We start from the raw sequence: 20728 nt of genomic DNA, 5'->3' as shown, positions 1-20728 counted from the left end.
GGCCAGGTGGCTGGAACTGTGTACACTGCCTGCTGGTCATCTATGACCCATTGGTGAGGACAAGCATTATCCCCAGGGCAAGGGTAGGCAGCAAGACACCTCCTGTCATCTCGGAATGTTCCTGTGAGGCAGGAACATTGCCTGGTTTAGTAGCAGGTGCAAAGCAACTCCTCAGTAAATGTGGTTGAACCAAACTAAGCACCAACTGGCTGATAACAATTTCTCTCTCTGTCTGAAATGCATAGAAGTCAGACAGTTTTTTTAATAGATGTACTTACAATAAAATTGTGCCTTCTGCACCATCAGTTCTCTAAAGTGGTTTCCAACAGAAACTGCTGTCAAGCAAAAAGGAACCGTGTTTAAATCAACAATATTTATGAGCACCATCTCTGTACTAAGCATTAGAGAGAAATATGGAGAAAAAAATATAGCACTATCCTTCTCCTCAAGGAACTGGCAACCTGGATGGGAAGGATAAAACGATCAGTCTTAAAGAGGCTAATGAACAATGTCAGAGGTACATTAGTGTTTAAATGAATGGTACCGACACCAAGTACACTAGAGTTAAGCAGGGGAGTGATTACAGGAGGCTAGAGAAAGTTCCTCATTTTCCTACACTTCTACTGAATGCCAGTTAGGTACCTGACTGCTTGTTGCTGGGATACAAAATAGCTTACATGGAGGCTGGACCTCAAAGAGCTCATGGATGCCCAGGCAGCCCTCATAGACTGCGGGACTTTGCCTGGGACATGAATTTGATTAGCTAGAGAGCAGAAGGTCAGTCTTCCCAGAGATTGGCTGGGGTGAGGAGAACACACACTGTGGCTGTGTCAATGTGATAAATATAAATATATATATATAGAGAGAGAGACAGAGACAGAGACAGAGAGAGACAGAGAGACACAGACAGAGAGAGACAGAGAGACAGACACAGAGGGAGAGAGATGGCAGTTCTGACCACTTATTCCCAAATTAAGTTGTAGGAATGAAATTTTCAAGTAGAATAGGTACCTGTTTTGAATTCCATTCCAGACATAAATCATAACATCTTTTTTTTAACATCTTTATTGGACTATAATTGCTTTACAATGGTGTGTTAGTTTCTGCTTTATAACAAAGTGAATCAGTTATACATATACATATGTTCCCATATCTCTTCCCTCTTGCGTCACCCTCCTTCCCACCCTCCCTATCCCACCCCTCTAGGTGGTCAAAAACCACCGACCTGATCTCCCTGTGCTATGCAGCTGCTTCCAACTAGCTATCTATTTTACATTTGGTAGTGTATATATGTCCATGTCACTCTCTCACTTTGTCACAGCTACCCTTCCCCCTCACCATATCCTCAAGTCCATTCTCTAGTAGGTCTGTGTCTTTATTCCCCTCTTACTCCTAGGTTCTTCATGACATTTTTTTTTGATCCCATATATATGTGTTAGCATACGGTATTTGTTTTTCTCTTTCTGACTTACTTCTCTCTGCATGACAGACTCTAGGTCCATCCACCTCACTACAAAAAACTCAATTTCGTTTCTTTTTATGGCTGAGTAATATTCCATTGTATATATGTGCCACATCTTCTTTATCCATTCATCCGATGATGGACACTTAGGTTGCTGCCATCTCCTGGCTATTGTAAACAGAGCTGCAATGAACATTTTGGTACATGACTCTTTTTGAATTATGGTTTTCTCAGGGTATATGCCCAGTAGTGGGATTGCTGGGTCATATGGTAGTTCTATTTGTAGTTTTTTAAGTAATCTCGAAACTGTTCTCCATACTGGCTGTATCAATTTACATTCCCACCAGCAGTGCAGGAGTGTTCCCTTTTCTCCACACCCTCTCCAGCATTTATTGTTTCTAGATTTTTTGATGATGGCCATTCTGACCAGTGTGAGGTGATATCTCATTGTAGTTTTGATTTGCATTTCTCTAAAGATTAATGATGTTGAGCATTCTTTCATATGTTTGTTGGCAGTCTGTATATCTTCTTTGGAAAAATGTCTATTTAGGTCTTCTACCCATTTTTGGATTGCGTTGTTTGTTTTTTGTTATTGAGCTGCATGAGCTGCTTGTAAATTTTGGAGATTAATCCTTTGTCAGTTGCTTCGTTTGCAAATATTTTCTCCCATTCTGAAGGTTGTCTTTTGGCCTTGTTTATGGTTTCTTTTGCTGTGCAAAAGCTTTTAAGTTTCATTAGGTCCCATTTGTTTATTTTTATTTCCATTTCTCTATGAGGTGGGTCAAAAAGGATCTTCCTGTGATTTATGTCATAGAGTGTTCTGCCTATGTTTTCCTCTAAGAGTTTGATAGTTTCTGGCCTCACATATAGATCTTTAATCCATTTTGAGCTTATTTTTGTGTATGGTGTTAGGGAGTGTTCTAATCTTATACTTTAACATGTACCTGTCCAGTTTTCCCAGCACCAATTATTGAAGAGGCTGTCTTTTCTCCGCTGTATATTCTTGCCTCTTTTATCAAAGATAAGGTGACCATATGTGTGTGGGCTTATCTCTGGGCTTTCTATCCTGTTTCATTGATCTATCTTTCTGTTTTTGTGCCAGTACCATACTGTCTTGATTACTGTAGCTTTGTAGTATAGTCTGAAGTCAGGGAGCCTGATTCCTCCAGCTCCGTTTTTCGTTCTCAAGATTGCTTTTGCTATTCGGAGTCTTTTGTGTTTCCATACAAATTGTGAAATTTTTTGTTCTAGTTCTGTGAAAAATGCCAGTGGTAGTTTGATAGGGATTGCATTGAATCTGTAGATTGCTTTGGGTAGTAGAGTCATTTTCACAATGTTGATTCTTCCAATCCAAGAACATGGTATATCTCTCCATCTATTTGTATCATCTTTAATTTTTTTCATCAGTGTCTTATAATTTTCTGCATACAGGTCTTTTGTCTCCTTAGGTAGGTTTATTCCTAGATATTTTACTCTTTTTGTTGCAATGGTAAATTGGAGTGTTTTCTTGATTTCATTTTCAGATTTTTCATATTAGTGTATAGGAATGCCAGCGATTTATGCACATTAATTTTGTATCCTGCTACTTTACCAAATTCATTGATTAACTCTAGTAGTTTTCTGGTAGCATCTTTGGGGTCCTCTATGATAGTATCATGTCATCGGCAAACAGTGACAGCTTTACTTCTTCTTTTCCGATTTGGATTCCTTTTATTTCTTTTTCTTCTCTGATTGCTGTGGCTAAAACTTCCAAAAGTATGTTGAATAAGAGTGGTGAGAGTGGGCAACCTTGTCTTGCTCCTGATCTTAGCGGAAATGGTTTCAGTTTCTCACCACTGAGGACGATGTTGGCTGTGGGTTTGTCATATATGGCCTTTACTATGTTGAAGAAAGTGCCCTCTATGCCTACTTTCTGCAGAGTTTTTATCATAAATGGGTGTTGAATTTTGTGAAAAGCTTTCTCTGCATCTATTGAGATGATCATATGGTTTTTCTCCTTCAATTTGTTGATAAGGTGTATCACGTTGATTAATTTGCATATACTGAAGAATCCTTGCATTCCTGGAATAAACCCCACTTGATCATGGTGTATGATCCTCTAATGTGCTGTTGGATTCTGCTTGCTACTATTTTGTTGAGGATTTTTGAATCTATGTTCATCAGTGATATTGGCCTGTAGTTTTCTTTCTTTGTGATATCTTTGTCTGGTATTGGTATCAGGTTGATGGTGGCCTCGTAGACTGAGTTTGGGAGTGTTCCTCCCTCTGCTATATTTTGGAAGTGTTTGAGAAGAATAGGTGTTAGCTCTTCTCTAAATGTTTGATAGAATTCACCGGTAAAGCCATCTGGTCCTGGGCTTTTGTTTGTTGGAAGATTTTTAATCACAGTCTCAATTTCAGTGCTTGTGATTGGTCTGTTCATATTTTCTATTTCTTCCTGGTTCAGTCTTGGCAGGTTGTGCATTTCTAAGAATTTGTCCATTTCTTCCAGGTTGTCCATTTTATTGGCACAGAGTTGCTTGTAGTAATCTCTCATGACCCTTTGTATCCTTTGTCAGTTGTTACTTTTCCTTTTTCATTTCTAATTCTACTGATTTGAGTCTTCTCCCTTTTTTTCTTGATGAGTCTGGCTAATGGTTTATCAATTTTGTTTATCTTCTCAAAGAACCAGCTTTTAGTTTTATTGATCTTTGTTATCATGTCCTTCATTTCTATTTCATTTATTTCTGATCTGAGCTTTATGATTGCTTTCCTTCTGCTAACTTTGGGGTTTTTTTGTTCTTCTTTCTTTAATTGCTTTAGGTGCAAGGTTAGGTTGTTTATTTGAGATGTTTCCTTTTTCTTAAGGTAGGATTGTATTGCTGTAAACTTCCCTGTTAGAACTGCTTTTGCTGCATCCCATAGGTTTTGGGTTGTCGTGTCTCCATTGTCATTTGTTTCTAAGTATTTTTTTATTTCCTCTTTGATTTCTTCAGTGATCACTTCGTTATTAAGTAGTGTATTGTTTAGCCTCCATGTGTTTGTATTTTTTACAGATCTTTTCCTGCAATTGATATCTAGTCTCATAGCGTTGTGGTCGGAAAAGATACTTGATACAATTTCAATTTTCTTAAATTTACCAAGGCTTGATTTGTGACCCAAGATATGATCTATCCTGGAGAATGTTCCATGAGCACTTGAGAAAAATGTGTATTCTGTTGTTTTGGGATGGAATGTCCTATAAATATCAATTAAGTCCATCTTGTTTAATATATCATTTAAAGCTTGTGTTTCCTTATTTATTTTCATTTTGGATGATCTGTCCATTGGTGAAAGTGGGGTGTTAAAGTCCCCTACAATGAATGCATTACTGTGGATTTCCCCTTTTATGGCTGTTAGTATTTGTCTTATGTACTGAGGTGCTCCTATGTTGGATACATAAATATTTACAACTGTTATATGTTCTTCTTGGATCGATCCCTTGATCATTATGTAGTGCCCTTCTTTGTCTCTTCTAATAGTCTTTATTTTAAAGTCTATTTTGTCTGATATAAGAATTGCTACTCCAGCTTTCTTTTGGTTTCCATTTGCATGGAATATCTTTTTCCACCCCCTCACTTTCAGTCTGTATGTGTCTCTAGGTCTGAAGTGGGTCTCTTGTAGACAGCATATATACGGGTCTTGTTTTTCTATCCATTCAGTCATCTAAGTCTTTTGGTAGGAGCATTTAATACATTTACATTTAAGGTAATTATCGGTATGTATGTTCCTATTCCTATTTTCTTAATTGTTTTGCGTTTGTTATTGTAGGTCTTTTCCTTCTCTTGTGTTTCTTGCCTAGAGAATCATAACATCTTATAACCTGCAGGTGAGGTTTAAATTACATTGTGGAATTTCATCCTCTACCTTCCGTGCTCTTCCCACTCATTTTAAAAAATAAATATACTGCCTACTGTTCAGTGGTTAGAAAGTAACTTCAGGATGGGGTGAGGGTTGTAGAAAGGGACAAATGAACCTAGGCTTCCTTTTTTACCCTCAACTCCAAGGAAGTAGTTCCTGAAGCAAAGCTTTTTTCCCTGGAATAAACAACAGTGGGCAGAGAGGAAGCAGATCATTAGAAGTTTTATTTTTTTCATGCTAAACTGGCTCATCGGGGATGGTCAATATGAATCAGGAAAATAGTCAAAGTGAAAAGAGGAAGAAGTGGGAGGAATCAGAATGAACAGCTCAGAAGTGGGGTGGGGGTGGGGATAAAGCATCCTGGGAAGCAAGACGGAGCATGGTGATTACCATAGGGCCAGAGGGGTCAAGAGCCAGTGGCTCTGGCTTAGGTACTGACTGAGGGGGAGGAGGTGTGGGAAGGCAGCTAAGGGCTGAGGTATGAGAGCTGCCAGTTCTACAGGGAGGAGGGAGAGTTTCAGGGTGTGTAAGGTCTGCACACAGTTAACTGAGTGGCTTTCAGGTTTGCCAGGAACTAGCAGAGCAACACCTGAAAGCATATCCAAGACCAGAACAGGGCCTAGGTTATCAGAATAAAACATGCAAGGCAGAGCACTTCTCAGTCACCTACTCAGCCCCAACAGGACCAAGCAAGGCGCCTTGTTTAGAGCAGGCCCTCACTCTATAAATAATTGAGAGAGGGAGATTAGGAAGCTTAGGGGGGAAAGAGGGAAGCAGGGAGGAAGGAAGGGGTATGGGATGTTGCCAAAATCTTGGATAAACTTGAATCCTTTAAAAGAAAAGAAAGAAAGAAAAAGAAAACCCTGCACTTTCTAGTTTTGCACAGGCTGCTCACTTGAAAGGTACCAATAACTGCCCCACATTCATGTCTGCACCTCTTGTGTATAGGCGAGTATCCACCTTTAGTACATGCCTCAGAGAATCAAAGGACTGAGGCCAGAAGAATGCTCACAGTGCCTCTTTCTGGCTGCCCATAGTGAGCCTTTCCAGATCTGACCCTACATGGGCTTTCTGACAGCGAGCCAGCAGCTTGGTGACATACCCCACCTGTGCTCACCCTTCACAGCATCAATGGAGCAGTAGGTCTCAGGGGTCCAGAAATTAGATAATGGTTGCTGTGAGAATGCTCATTCCTCCTAAGTTTGTGCTAACAGGCCACATCCCAATTAAGCTGGGAAAATTAAATTTCAAATATGTATCTTTCCATTGTCACACAATAGGATTTGGAGGATTCTCACTATTATTATTTCAGGTTCAAATAAGACACACAAATGATATAAATATAGAAGTAGATATAGATATAGATGTAGCTATTGCTATGAATAGAATTGGGCCCTCTCCAAATTCATATGTTGAAGTCCTAACCCCCTAAGTATCTCAGAATGTGACTGTATTAGAGATAGTCTCTTTAAAGAAGTAATTGAGGTAAAATGAGGTCATTACAGTGGGCCCTAATCCAACATGACTGATGGCCTTATAAGAAAAGGAGACTAAGACACTCACAGAGGGAAGATCATGTGAAGACACAGAGAGAAGGAAGCCATCTGCAAACCAAGGAGAGAGGCCTCAGAAGAAATCAACCCTGCTGACACCTTGATCTTGGACTTCTAGCCTCTAGAATTGTGAAAAAAAAAAATAGATTTCTGTTGTTTCAGCCACGCAATGTATGGTATTTTCTTACAGCAGTGCTAACAAACTAATACAGCTATAAATATTGTTTTTATTTTAATTCTTATATTATTGGTCAAGAGAAACTATTGGAATTCTCCAAAGAAATGCTCCTGAAAGTCATTATTAGGCCATGATGGATACCATTATCATGCCACTCTACACATCCTAAGCAAATATTACAAATGTGCTCCAAAGAAGAGTTCCAAATACAACCCATTTATTCCTTTCCACCAAGTCATGAAGCCTCTACATGGTGACTCTTGATACAAGAGGTAGTGGTTTTCAAGACACTTCTAGAACTTGTTCTTAATTATCTCCTTATTCTGACAGTTCACCCTTTTACGAGCTTGCTTTATCCTGGGCATCCAGAATTGGCAACCTCAGAAATGTCATGAGGCAATGGAGATAGGCCTGCACTGGCGGGCCTAGGCCTTGCTGTAAACCCAGCTCTGTCACTTTGCCTGTGACCTTGGGTGTTATTATCATTCCATATGCCTCTGTTCTTTCACCTGAAACAGGAGAGGGATACGTATTTATTTCCAAGATCCTCTTTTGTGCTATAAGATTCCCTGAGGTGCTTTTACAGAGAGATGTGGAGGTTGCAAGATTACAAAGAGTTATCACTTATTCTGCAGTTTTGCCTGGGTCTCAGCTGGTCTCTATTCATTACCTGATATTTGGGATTCTATGGCATTTATGTCAAAGGGTCACTGGGTCATGGTGACAGAGCTGGTTAGGAAGAGACCCAGGCTGGTTAACTTGCACCCTGTCTTCTCATGCTCGTCCATAGAGTCTTTATGGTAACATGGGAGAACTCTAGGGTGTGGACTCAGTCGGAGCTGGGTGTGAATCCCAGCTCTGCTCTGCCTCTTCTTCCCATGTGCCACTGAGGGGGATGCTTAACCTCCCTGCCTCTATCCTCATAGAAAAACAGGGTGCCCGAACATTCCTCTCCAGATGACTCTGAGAATGGCATGAAATAGTGCGTGACCCACAGCAGGCACTTGGTAACTGATCAGTATCCATTTCAATTTATTAAAAGCAGGCTTTTGGGAAGTCATTAACCTCCTCCCAAACAAGCTCACCCAGAGACCTCAGCAATTACCAATATCAGTGACACTTACACAGCACTCCCTATGTCCCGGGAACTCTTAGGAACACTTTACACATATTAGCTCACTTAATCCTCACATAATCTCAACAGGAGGTGCTATGTTATCAACTCCATTCTACAGATGAAAAAACAGGAGACACAGAGAAGTTAAATAACTTGCCCAAGGTGACGCAGGCAGAGACCTGGGATTTACCTCAGGGTAGCCTGCCTCCAGAGACTTGGTTCTTAACCACTGTGCATACTGCTCCTCACTGCGAGGACTTCCTCTGAGAAGGGCTTTAAATGGTGCCATTTTATGACTATAATTTGAAGGAAGTCCTAGTCTTACTATGAATGAGAGAAAGAAATTCAATATTGAAAGTCTAAACATTTCAGTACAATTAGATCAGCCATGCTTGGTAGCTTTTGAGTATACCTTTTTACCAACCTTTCAAATACTTCATAATACTTTATTCTTATTACTCAAGAAAAAGAAAATTTCCCAGTTACCTGGCAAATTTGTTTGATTAATTTCCCACAGATAAAGCCAGAACCAAATGACTTGTGCTGAGTCCACTTATAACTTATGGTTTATATTCCATTGGAAACCACGGCCTTTGGGAGCCCGGAAGCATTTAATTATGCAGCCAGGCAAAACTGGATTCATTCAAAACAGAAAAGAATCTGTTAATATCTGAAGAATTTTAAACATGCAAATGTACAGATGGCAAGCCACTTTATGTGCCTATTATTTGTGATTAAAAGAGAAATTTTTAGGGTGAGAATTTCCTATTTATTAGAAATACTTAACACATGGGTTTGGAGAACAATTTATTACATTCTGACAAATTGAACCAGCCATGAAAATTAGCAGGGGCCCATATTTGCACAGGCACAGGTTTTGGAATAATAGAGAAAGTAAAATTGAGAGGCCAATAATAGAGAAAGTAAAATTGAGAGGCCAACTGAAGACACAGACCTACTAGAGAATGGACTTGAGGACATGGGGAGGGGGAAGGGTAAACTGGGACAAAGTGAGAGAGTGGCATGGACATATATACACTACCAAATGTAAAACAGATAGCTAGTGGGAAGCAGTCGCATAGCACAGGGAGATCAGCTCGGTGCTTTGTGACCACCTAGAGGGGTGGGATAGGGAGGGCTGGAGGGAGGGAGACGCAAGAGGGAAGAGATATGGGGATATATGTATATGTATAGCTGATTCACTTTGTTATAAAGCAGAAATTAACACACCATTGTAAAGCAATTATACTCCAATAAAGATGTTAAATAAATAAATGTTAATATGTCCTCGTAGAAAAAAGAAAAAAAGAAAAAGAAAACACTCAAGGCTATGCTGAATAGAAGAAATTTCCAGATGTCTACCCTTCCGCTTCACAGGAAGAAAAGTTTCAACAGAGAGCCCCTACCAGGAATCCTGAGGACAGGCTCAATACAAATCTTCTCATACTCCAGGCCACAAGTCCAAAACCAAATATAATTAAAGAATGGTTAAGCTTCTCAATGTACACTTAAACTATACCCTCAGTCACTGATATTTCCTTAATTTGAAACTTCTGACACATCAGATGTATCAGCAAGATCTCCAATATTTATCCATCACTTTATACATTCAAGGCAAGGTACCATAGTGCTATAGGAAGCAGGTGTGGAAGAATAAAAAATTCACAATTCAGACTATTATGCTCAGGCTTCTTCATGGAAAGTAATTTCTCATAAGCTTGTCTGGAACCTGGATGTAGAGCTGGGAGGAAATAGGGACAGAAGGCCTATTTATTTTTTTTACAAATGTCATTAGTTCTTCCTAAATTATTAGCCATTAGTATAATTTCTGCCATTGCCTTATAATACAACAAGCTGGTCAGAAATATTTGACATGTTTTTGGATAAAAGATTTTCTTAAAGAGCTTAACACACAGAGAATTTGTTTTCATAGATAATTAGAATTATTATACTTCATCCAATTTAAGATACCATTAACCACAAGATACACCGTTATTTTGTACACCACTAAAATAGAAATTGTGGCCAATTAATTACAAAACAATGCTTTTTTTCATCCCTCAAACTTTCAATTTTCAATTTATCAAAAGAACCTTTTTAGACTTACATTTTTCTGCCCAAAATTTCATTCTTGTACATACATACAAAAGAAAATGTAAGGGCAATAAATTGGTTAAAGTATTCCCAAAATGTATTCACATTCAGAATTTTTTTTTTTTTTTTTTTTTGGCTGCATTGGGTGTTCGTTGCTGCGCACAGGCTTTCCCTAGTTGTGGTGAGCGGGGGCTACTTTTCGTGGCGATGCATGGGCTTCTCATTGCGATGGCTTCTCTTCTTGTGGAGCATGGACTCTAGGCACATGGGCTTCAGTAGTTGTGGCACGCAGGCTCAGCAGTTGTGGCTCACGAGCTCTAGAGCGCAGGCTCAGTAGTCACAGTGCACGGGTTTAGTTGCTCCGTGGCATGTGGGATCTTCCCGGACCAGGGCTCAAACCCATGTCCCCTGCATTGGCAGGCGGATTCTTAACCACTGCACCATCAGGGAAGCCCTTACATTCATATTTTGATGCTTCTGGATGTTTTATTCAGAGTCATCAATGTCCACATCTCTCCACACAGTCATCCTTTGTGTTGGTAACGCAGGAATTTTTTTAAAACGTGCTCAACTATAGTCTCTGGCAGTTTATTCCAAGCTGTGGACACCTAATCTGAAAGTTGTGATGCACACTTACAGGCACTGACAACCACATCTTGATGGTCACATAGCCGGGAGCAACTAGAGACCAAGTCACTATTTCAGCAAAGGAAAACTATGTGCTTCAAAGAATTGATGATTTCTAAGACAGTTTATTATAAACTCTTATTTCATGGCAATTTAAATCAAAATACTGTAGAAGGAAGGAAGGGAGGGAGGAGGGAAAGATTTTTGAGCACCCACTATGTGCCAGGCATTGTGCCACTATGTGCCATCCATTATCTCATTCCAGAAGAAAGGAAGAAAAAAAAGCTAGCCTTTGTTAAGCATGTAAGTTAATTGAGCTCTCAACTCAGTGTTCTATAACTCAGTGGAGTTACATAAGCATTCATCTTCACTCCTCCAAAACTGAGAAGTGAATCAGACTCCAAAAGAGCTTTCCACATAAAGTCACCCTTGCCCAATGGGGCTGAGAAAAATAAGCAAACTGAAGGTCTTTCCAAAGATATGTTAATGGGTAAAAATTCACTTGTTTCAGTTCAAATCTGTTGGTCTTCTTAGGGTGAGAAAAGCCACTATTACACATGTCACTCTACGGCATAATGTCTAATATATTTTTATAAAACATGTATTCTTTCACTTCTTTATTCTGTTCATTTTCAAAGGGAAGATGTTGTAAAAGAAGGAGATCTAAGATCCTATGGGATTCTTTCTCATTTAAGTCTTTCCCTGTGGCAGATCACAGGAAGTTCTTGTAAGAGACGCTTCAAGCTTTCACCACATTTAAAATGAAACTCATTTTGGATGATATAAATATCAGGTTCTCACCTTATGCTCCATCAAGTGCTCGTATTGTCTGAAGTTTTTATAATTTACATGCATTACTCTTGTAAGTAAAATAAAATAAAAATTTTAGCTCTCATGGTGGCTTCTAGAGTCAATTATAGTAATCCTGAGGATGAACTGACCCTTTTATTCACTATTCCACATCGAGCTGCAAACCCATCAGAAGGAACCATGTGATCATTGTAGCCACCAGCTGACCCCACAGCCACCTCGTGCCTCCCTTGGACCCACCCAAGAATTTCTGAGCCTTCTTTATGATACACCAGAAATACATCACCACATGGAACAACTCCTACAGCAGAACACCTACTGAACACTGGCAGAAAACCTCAGACCTCCCAAAAGGCAAGAAACTCCCCACGAACCTGGGTAGGGCAAAAGAAAAAAGAAAAAACAGAGACAAAAGAATAGGGATGGGAACTGCACCAGTGGGAGGGAGCTGTGAAGAAGGAAAGGTTTCCACACACTAGGAAGCCCCTTCGCGGGCTGAGACTGTGGGTGGCGGAGGGGGGGAAGCTTCGGAGCCGCAGAGGAGAGCACAGCAACAGGGGTGCAGAGGGCAAAGAGGTGAGATTCCCGCACAGAGGATCGGTCCTGACCGGCACTCACCAGCCCGAGAGGCTTGTCTGCTCACCCGCCGGGGCGGGCGGGGTTGGGAGCTGAGGCTTGGGCTTTGGTCAGAGAACAGGGAGAGAACTGGGGTTGGCGGCGTGAACACAGCCTGAAGGGGTTAGTGCACCACGGCTAGCCGGGAGGGAGTCCGGGGAAAAGTCTGCACCTGCCGAAGAGGCAAGAGACTTTTTCTTCCCTCTTTGTTTCCTGGTGCGCGAGGAGAGGGGATTAAGAGCGCTGCTTAAAGGAGCTCCAGAGACAGGCGCGAGCCGCGGCTAACAGCGCGGACCCCAGAGATGGGCATGAAACGCTAAGGCTGCTGCTGCCGCCACCAAGAGGCCTGTGTGCAAGCACAAGTCACTATCCACACCTCCCTTCTGAGAGCCTGTGCAGCCCGCCACTGCCAGGGTCCCGGGATCCAGGGACAACTTCCCCGGGAGAAGGCACCGCGCGCTTCAGGCTGGTGCAATGTCCCGCCAGCCTCTGCCGCCGCAGGCTCGCCCCGCACTCCGTACCCCTCCCTCCCCCCAGCCTGAGTGAGCCAGAGCCCCCGAGTCAGCTGCTCCTTTAACCCTGTCCTGTCTGAGCGAAGAACAGACGCACTCTGGCAACCTACATGCAGAGGCAGGGCCAAATCCAAAGCTGAGCCCCAGGAGCTGTATGAACAAAGAAGAGAAAGGGAAATCTCTCCCAGCAGCCTCAGAAGCAGCGGATTAAAGCTCCACAATCAACTTGATGTACCCTGCATCTGTGGAATACATGAACAGACAACAAATCATTCCAAACTGAGGAGGTGGACTTTGAGAGCAAGATTTATGATTATTTCCCCTTTTCCTCTTTTTCTGAGTGCGTATGTGTATGCTTCTGTGTGAGATTTTGTCTGTATAGCTTTGCTTTCACCATTTGTCCTAGGGCTGTATCAGTCCAGTTTTTTTTCTTTTTAATTATTTTTTTAATAATTTTTTTCTTAATAATTATTTTTTATTTTAATTATTTTATTTTATCTTACTCTTTCTTTCTTTCTTTCTTTCTCCTTCTTCCTTTCTTTCTTTCCCTTTCTTTCTTTTCTACTTTTTCTCCCTTTTATTCTGAGCCACGTGGATGAAAGGCTCTTGGTGCTGCAGCCAGGAGTCACTGCTGTGCCTCTGAGGTGGGAGAGCCAACTTCAGGACACTGGTCCACAAGAGACCTCCCAGCTCTACATAATATCAAATGGCGAAAATCTCCCAGAGATCTCCATCTCAACACCAGCACCCAGCTTCACTCAACGACCAGCAAGCTACAGGGCTGGACACCCTATGCCAAACAACTAGCAGGACAGGAACACAAACCCACCCATTAGCAGAGAGGCTGTCTAAAATCATAATAAGTCCACAGACACCCCAAAGCACACCACCAGACATGGACCTGCCCACCAGAAAGACAAGATCCAGCCTCATCCACCAGAACACAGGCACTAGTCTGCTCCACCAGGAAGCCTACACAACCGACTGAACCAACTTTAGCCACTGGGGACAGACACCAAAAACAACGGGAACTACAAACCTGCAGCCTGCAAAAAGGAGACACCAAACACAGTAAGATAAGTAAAATGAGAAGACAGAAAAACACACGGCAGATGAAGGAGCAAGATAAAAACCCACCAGACCTAATAAATGAAGAGGAAATACACAGTCTACCAGAAAAACAATTCAGAATAATGATAGTAAAGATGATCCAAAATCTTGGAAACAGAATAGACAAAATGCAAGAAACATTTAACAAGGACCTAGAAGAACTAAAGATGAAACAAGCAACGATGAACAACACAATAAATGAAACGAAAAATACTCTAGATGGGATCAAGAGCAGAATAACTGAGGCAGAAGAACGGATAAGTGACCTGGAAGATAAAATAGTGGAAATAGCTACTGCAGAGCAGAATAAAGAAAAAAGAATGAAAAGAACTGAGGACAGTCTCAGAGACCTCTGGGACAACATTAAACGCACCAACATTTGAATTATACAGGTTCCAGAAGAAGAAGAGAAAAAGAAAGGGACTGAGAAAATATTTGCAGAGATTATAGTTGAAAACTTCCCTAATATGGGAAAGGAAATAGTTAATCAAGTGCAGGAAGCACAGGGAGTCCCATACAGGATAAATCCAAGGAGAAACACGCCGAGACACATATTAATCAAACTGTCAAAAATTAAACACAAAGAAAACATATTAAAAGCAGCAAGGGAAAAACAACAAATAACACACAAGGGAATCCCCATAAGGTTAACAGCTGATCTTTCAGCAGAAACTTTGCAAGCCAGAAGGGAGTGGCAGGACATATTTAAAGTGATGAAGGAGAAAAACCTACAACCAAGATTACTGTGCCCAGCAAGGATCTCATTCAGATTTGATGGAGAAATTAAAACCTTTACAGACAAGCAAAAGCTGAGAGAGTTGAGCACCACCAAACCAGCTTTACAACAAATGCCAAAGAAACTTCTCTAGGCAAGAAACACAAGAGAAGGAAAAGACCTACAATAACAAACTCAAAACAATTAAGAAAATGGGAATAGGAACATACATATCAATGATTAAGTTAAATGTAAATGGATTAAACGCTCCCACGAAAAGACACAGACTGGCTGAATGGATAAAAAAACAAGATCCATATATATGCTGTCTATAAGAGACCCACTTCAGATCCAGAGACACATACAGACTGAAAGTGAGGGGATGGAAAAAGATATTCCATGCAGATGGATACCAAAAGAAAGCTGGAGTAGCAATTCTCATATCAGACAAAATAGACTTTAAAATAAAGACTATTAGAAGAGACAAAGAAGGACACTACAAAATGATCAAGGCATCAATCCAAGAAGAACATATAACAATTGTAAATATTTATGCACCCAACATAGGAGCACCTCAATACATAAGGCAAATACTAACTGCCATAAAAGGGGAAATCCACAGTAATGCATTCATTGTAGGGGACTTTGACACCCCACATTCACCAATGGAAAGATCATCCAAAATGAAAATAAATAAGGAAACACAAGCTTTAAATGATACATTAAACAAGATGGACTTAATTGATATTTATAGGACATTCCATCCAAAAACAACAGAATACACATTTTTCTCAAGTGCTCATGGAACATTCTCCAGGATAGATCATATCTTGGGTCACAAATCAAGCCTTGGTAAATTTAAGAAAATTGAAATTGTATCAAGTATCTTTTCCGACCACAACGCTATAAGACTAGATACCAATTGCAGGAAAAGATCTGTAAAAAATACAAACACATGGAGGCTAAACAATACACTACTTAATAACGAAGTGATCACTGAAGAAATCAAAGAGGAAATAAAAAAATACTTAGAAACAAATGACAATGGAGACACGACAACCCAAAACCTATGGGATGCAGCAAAAGCAGTTCTAACAGGGAAGTTTACAGCAACACAATCCTACCTTAAGAAACAGGAAACATCTCAAATAAACAACCTAACCTTGCACCTAAAGCAATTAGAGAAAGAAGAACAAAAACCCCCCAAAGTTAGCAGAAGGAAAGAAATCATAAAGATCAGATCAATAGTAAATGGAAAAGAAATGAAGGACACGATTGCAAATATCAATAAAATTAAAAGCTCGTTCTTTGAGAAGATAAACAAAATTGATAAACCATTAGCCAGACTCATCAAGAAAAAAGGGAGAAGACTCAAATCAATAGAATTAGAAATGAAAAAGGAGAAGTAACAACTGACACTGCAGAAATACAAAATATCATGAGAGATTACTACAAACAACTCTATGCCAATAAAATGGACAACCTGGAAGAAATGGACAAATTCTTAGAAATGCACAACCTGGGCTTCCCTGGTGGCGCAGTGGTTGAGAGTCCGCCTGCCGATGCAGGGGACACGGGTTCGTGCCCCGGTGCAGGGAGATCCCACATGCCGCGGAGCGGCTGGGCCCGTGAGCCATGGCCGCTGAGCCTGCGCATCCGGAGCCTGTGCTTCACAACGGGAGAGGCCACAGCAGTGAGAGGCCCGCGTACCGCAAAAAAAAAAAAAGAAATGCACAACCTGCCAAGACTGAACCAGGAAGAAATAGAAAATATGAACAGACCAATCACAAGCACTGAAATTGAAACTGTGATTAAAAATCTTCCAACAAACAAAATCCCAGGACCAGATGGCTTTACTGGTGAATTCTATCAAACATTTAGAGAAGAGCTAACACCTATCCTTCTCAAACACTTCCAAAATATAGAAGAGGGAGGAACACTCCCAAACTCATTCTATGAGGCCACCATCACCCTGATACGAAACCAGACAAGGATGCCACAAAGAAAGAAAACTACAGGCCAATATCACTGATGAACATAGATGCAAAAATCCTCAACAAAATACTAGCAAACAGAATCCAACAGCACATTAAAAGGATCATACACCATGATCAAGTGGGGTTTATTCCAGGAATGCAAGGATTCTTCAGTATATGCAAATCAATCAATGTGATACACCTTATTAACAAATTGAAGAATAAAAACCATATGATCCTCTCAATCGATGCAGAGAAAGCTTTTCACAAAATTCAACACCCATTTATGAAAAAACCCTCCAGAAAGTAGGCATAGAGGGAACTTTCCTCAACATAATAAAGGCCACATATGACAAACCCACAGCCAACACTGTCCTCAATCGTGAAAAACTGAAAGCATTTCCACAAAGATCAGGAACAAGACAAGGTTGCACACTCTCACCACTCTTATTCAACATAGTTTTGGAACTTTTAGCCACAGCAATCAGAGAAGAAAAGGAAATAAAAGGAATCCAAATCAGAAAAGAAGAAGTAAAGCTGTCACTGTTTGCAGATGACATGATGCTATACACAGAGAATCCTAAAGATGCTACCAGAAAACTACTAGAGTTCATCAATGAATTTGGTAAAGTATTAGGATACAAAATCAATGCACAGAAATCTCTGGCAATCCTATACACTAATGATGAAAACTCTGAAAGTATAATCAAGAAAACACTCCCATTTACCACTGCAACAAAAAGAATAAAATATCTAGGAATAAACCTACCTAAGGAAACAAAAGACCTGTATAGAGAAAATTATAAGACACTGCTGAAAGAAATTAAAGATGATACAAATAGATGGAGAGATATACCATGTTCTTGGATTGGAAGAATCAACATTATGAAAATGACTCTACTACCCAAAGCAATCTACAGATTCAATGCAATCCCTATCAAACTACCACTGGCATTTTTCACAGAATTAGAATTAAAAATTTCACAATTTGTATGGAAACACAAAAGACCCCAAATAGCCAAAGCAATCTTGAGAACGAAAAACGGAGCTGGAGGAATCAGGCTCCCTGACTTCAGACTATACTACAAAGCTACAGTAATCAAGACAGTATGGTACTGGCACAAAAACAGAAAGACAGATCAATGGAACAGGATAGAAAGCCCAGAGATAAACCCACGCACATATGGTCACCTTATCTTTGATAAAGGAGGCAGGAATGTTCAGTGGAGAAAGGACAGCCTCTTCAATAATTGGTGCTGGGAAAACTGGACAGGTACATGTGAAAGTATGAGATTAGAACACTCCCTAACACCATACACAAAAATAAGCTCAAAATGGATTAAAGACCTAAATGTAAGGCCAGAAACTATCAAACTCTTAGAGGAAAACATAGGCAGAGCACTCTATGACATAAATCACAGCAAGATCCTTTTGGACCCACCTCATAGAGAAATGGAAATAAAAACAAACAAATGGGACCTAATGAAACTTCAAAGCTTTTGCACAGCAAAGGAAACCATAAACAAGACCAAAAGACAATCCTCAGAATGGGAGAAAATATTTGCAAATGAAGCAACTGACAAAGGATTCATCTCCAAAATTCATAAGCAGTTCATGCAGCTCAATAACAAAAAGACAAACAACCCAATCCAAAAATGGGCAGAAGACCTAAATAGACATTTCTCCAAAGAAGATATACAGATTGCCAACAAACACATGAAAGAATGCTCAACATCATTAATCATTGGAGAAATGCAAATCAAAACTATAATGAAATATCATCTCACACCAGTCAGAATGGCCATCATCAAAAAATCTAGAAACAGTAAATGCTAGAGAGGGTGTGGAGAAAAGGGAACACTCTTGCACTGCTGGCGGGAATGTGAACTGGTACATCCACTATGGAGAACAGTATGGAGGTTCCTTAAAAAACTACAAATAGAACTACCATATGACCCAGCAATCCCACTCCTGGGCATATACCCTGAGAAAACCGTAATTCAGAAAGAGTCATGTACCAAAATGTTCACTGCAGCTCTGTTTACAATAGCCAGGAGATGGCAGCAACCTAAGTGTCCATCATCGGATGAATGGATAAAGAAGATGTGGCACATATATACAATGGAATATTACTCAGCCATAAAAAGAAACGAAATTGAGCTATTTGTAGTGAGGTAGATTGACCTAGAGTCTGTCATACAGAGTAAGTCTGAAAGAGAAAAACAAATACCATATGCTAACACATATATGGAATTTAAGAAAAAAAGTGTCATGAAGAACCTAGGGGTAAGACAGGAATAAAGACACAGACCTACTAGAGAATGGACTTGAGGTTATGGGGAGGGGGAAGGGTAAGCTGTTACAAAGTGAGAGAGTGGCATGGACATATATACACTACCAAACGTAAAATAGATAGCTAGTGGGAAGCAGCCGCATAGCACAGGGAGATCAGCTCGGTGCTTTGTTACCACCTGGATTGGTGGGATAGGGAGGGTGGGAGGGAGGGAGACACAAGAGGGAAGAGATATGGGAACATATGTATATGTATAACTAATTCACTTTGTTATAAAGCAGAAACTAACACACCATTGTAAAGCAATTATACTCCAATAACGATGTAAATAAATAAATAAATAAATAAAATTTTTAAGTTCTTTTATCTATTATAAATTTATCAAAAATTCTGCTGAGAGGAAACAGTGAGACATGGAAGCAAGAAGGAAAAAAAAATCATGCATTTATCCAGACTTCCAATTTTTAAGAGTTTTGTCAACAGCCTCTTTTGGTTTTCGGGTTTTTACTTTTCTACGCATAGTTTTGTGGCGGTTGTTACTGATGTTGCTGTTGTTGTTCTATATAAGTGAATACTGTTCAAGGTATGTATCAGTTACCTCATGCTATCACTTGGCATTTGTTCATTTGTTTTTTCATCTTTGGACATTATCTATCCTTAAGTCAATTATTTTTCCTCACCATGCATTGCTCACATTAATATGCATTTTTCATTGTTCAGTTGCTAAGTTCTATGAGGCAAAGAGGCAGAGGACTCAGCGCCTCCTCACAGGGCTCCCTTCCTGGCTGGGGCATGTACAGACATTCAGTGACGATTACTGCCTACCCTATTATGTGAGGACAATGGTATAGCCAATACACACTCTAGAGGAAGAGGGAGCGATCATTGGGAGTTGTGGCAGTTAGAGAAACTATGGTGGTGTCAGAAAAGATCTGAAAGATTGAGTACAGAGAATCTCCCAGGCAAGGAAAGAGAGTAGGGGAGAGAGGCTACATCAGCAGAGGAAGCAGCTGTAGCAAAGATGAGGAGGTGGAGGAGCTTACTGGGGAATAATGACTAATAATTTTGGATGGGACCTTGTTTGAAAAAGGGATTTACATAAGAAATTATGCAAAACAAATGTACATAAATCAATTGGAGTCTGTTGAGAACAGCCTGGAATAAAATTCTGGGTGAAGACTCCCCCCTCGGGGCAGTTGGAAGAGGTTGAAGGTAGAAAGTTCATCAAGGATTCTGATCCAGGGTGTAAGCAGTATTTTTGGAATATCCATCTGGAAGCCAATAGGGTGGCCTGGAGATGTAAGAGACTCAATACAGGAAGACAAGTAGGAGACTGCTGGAATCAGCCAGCCATAAGGTAAAACCTGCTGATGGAGGAATGATACTTCCTACTGCCAGTTCTGATAGATGGGAATGTTCACAAGCACTGTGAGCTGAAAAAACAGTCCACAAAATAATATGCACAGTATGAGCCTATTTTGACAGAAACAAAAATTACCTATCTCTGCAGATAAACAAAAAGATGAACGCAAATATATTCTTATATGGGATATATTAGATATACCCAAATACTATCAGTAGTTACCTGTGGGTGGTGGAACTATGGATAATTTTTATTTTCTTTATTTTGATAGTATATGATTTTCTGCTATGAATACATATTATTTTTGTATTATGGAACAGAAAAAGTGGTACCTAGAGAAAAGAAGTGATGATTGAAGCATGAGGAGCCTGTAGGTATACTTATCAGGGAGAAAAGACTGATGACTTTTAAATTTTTTATTTCAC

At 40.1% G+C, this 20728-nt stretch overlaps 1 protein-coding gene across 3 annotated transcripts in view; it reads right to left on the bottom strand.

Moving 5' to 3' along the window:
• Positions 1-20728, bottom strand: part of KCNAB1 (potassium voltage-gated channel subfamily A member regulatory beta subunit 1) — a 434576-nt gene that overhangs the window by 280012 nt on the left and 133836 nt on the right. The gene's annotated exons all lie outside the window — the stretch shown is intronic.

This window comes from Phocoena sinus, chromosome 4, assembly GCF_008692025.1.
Source record: "Phocoena sinus isolate mPhoSin1 chromosome 4, mPhoSin1.pri, whole genome shotgun sequence".
NCBI lineage: Eukaryota > Metazoa > Chordata > Mammalia > Artiodactyla > Phocoenidae > Phocoena > Phocoena sinus.
This window is presented reverse-complemented; position numbering and strand designations above follow the sequence as displayed.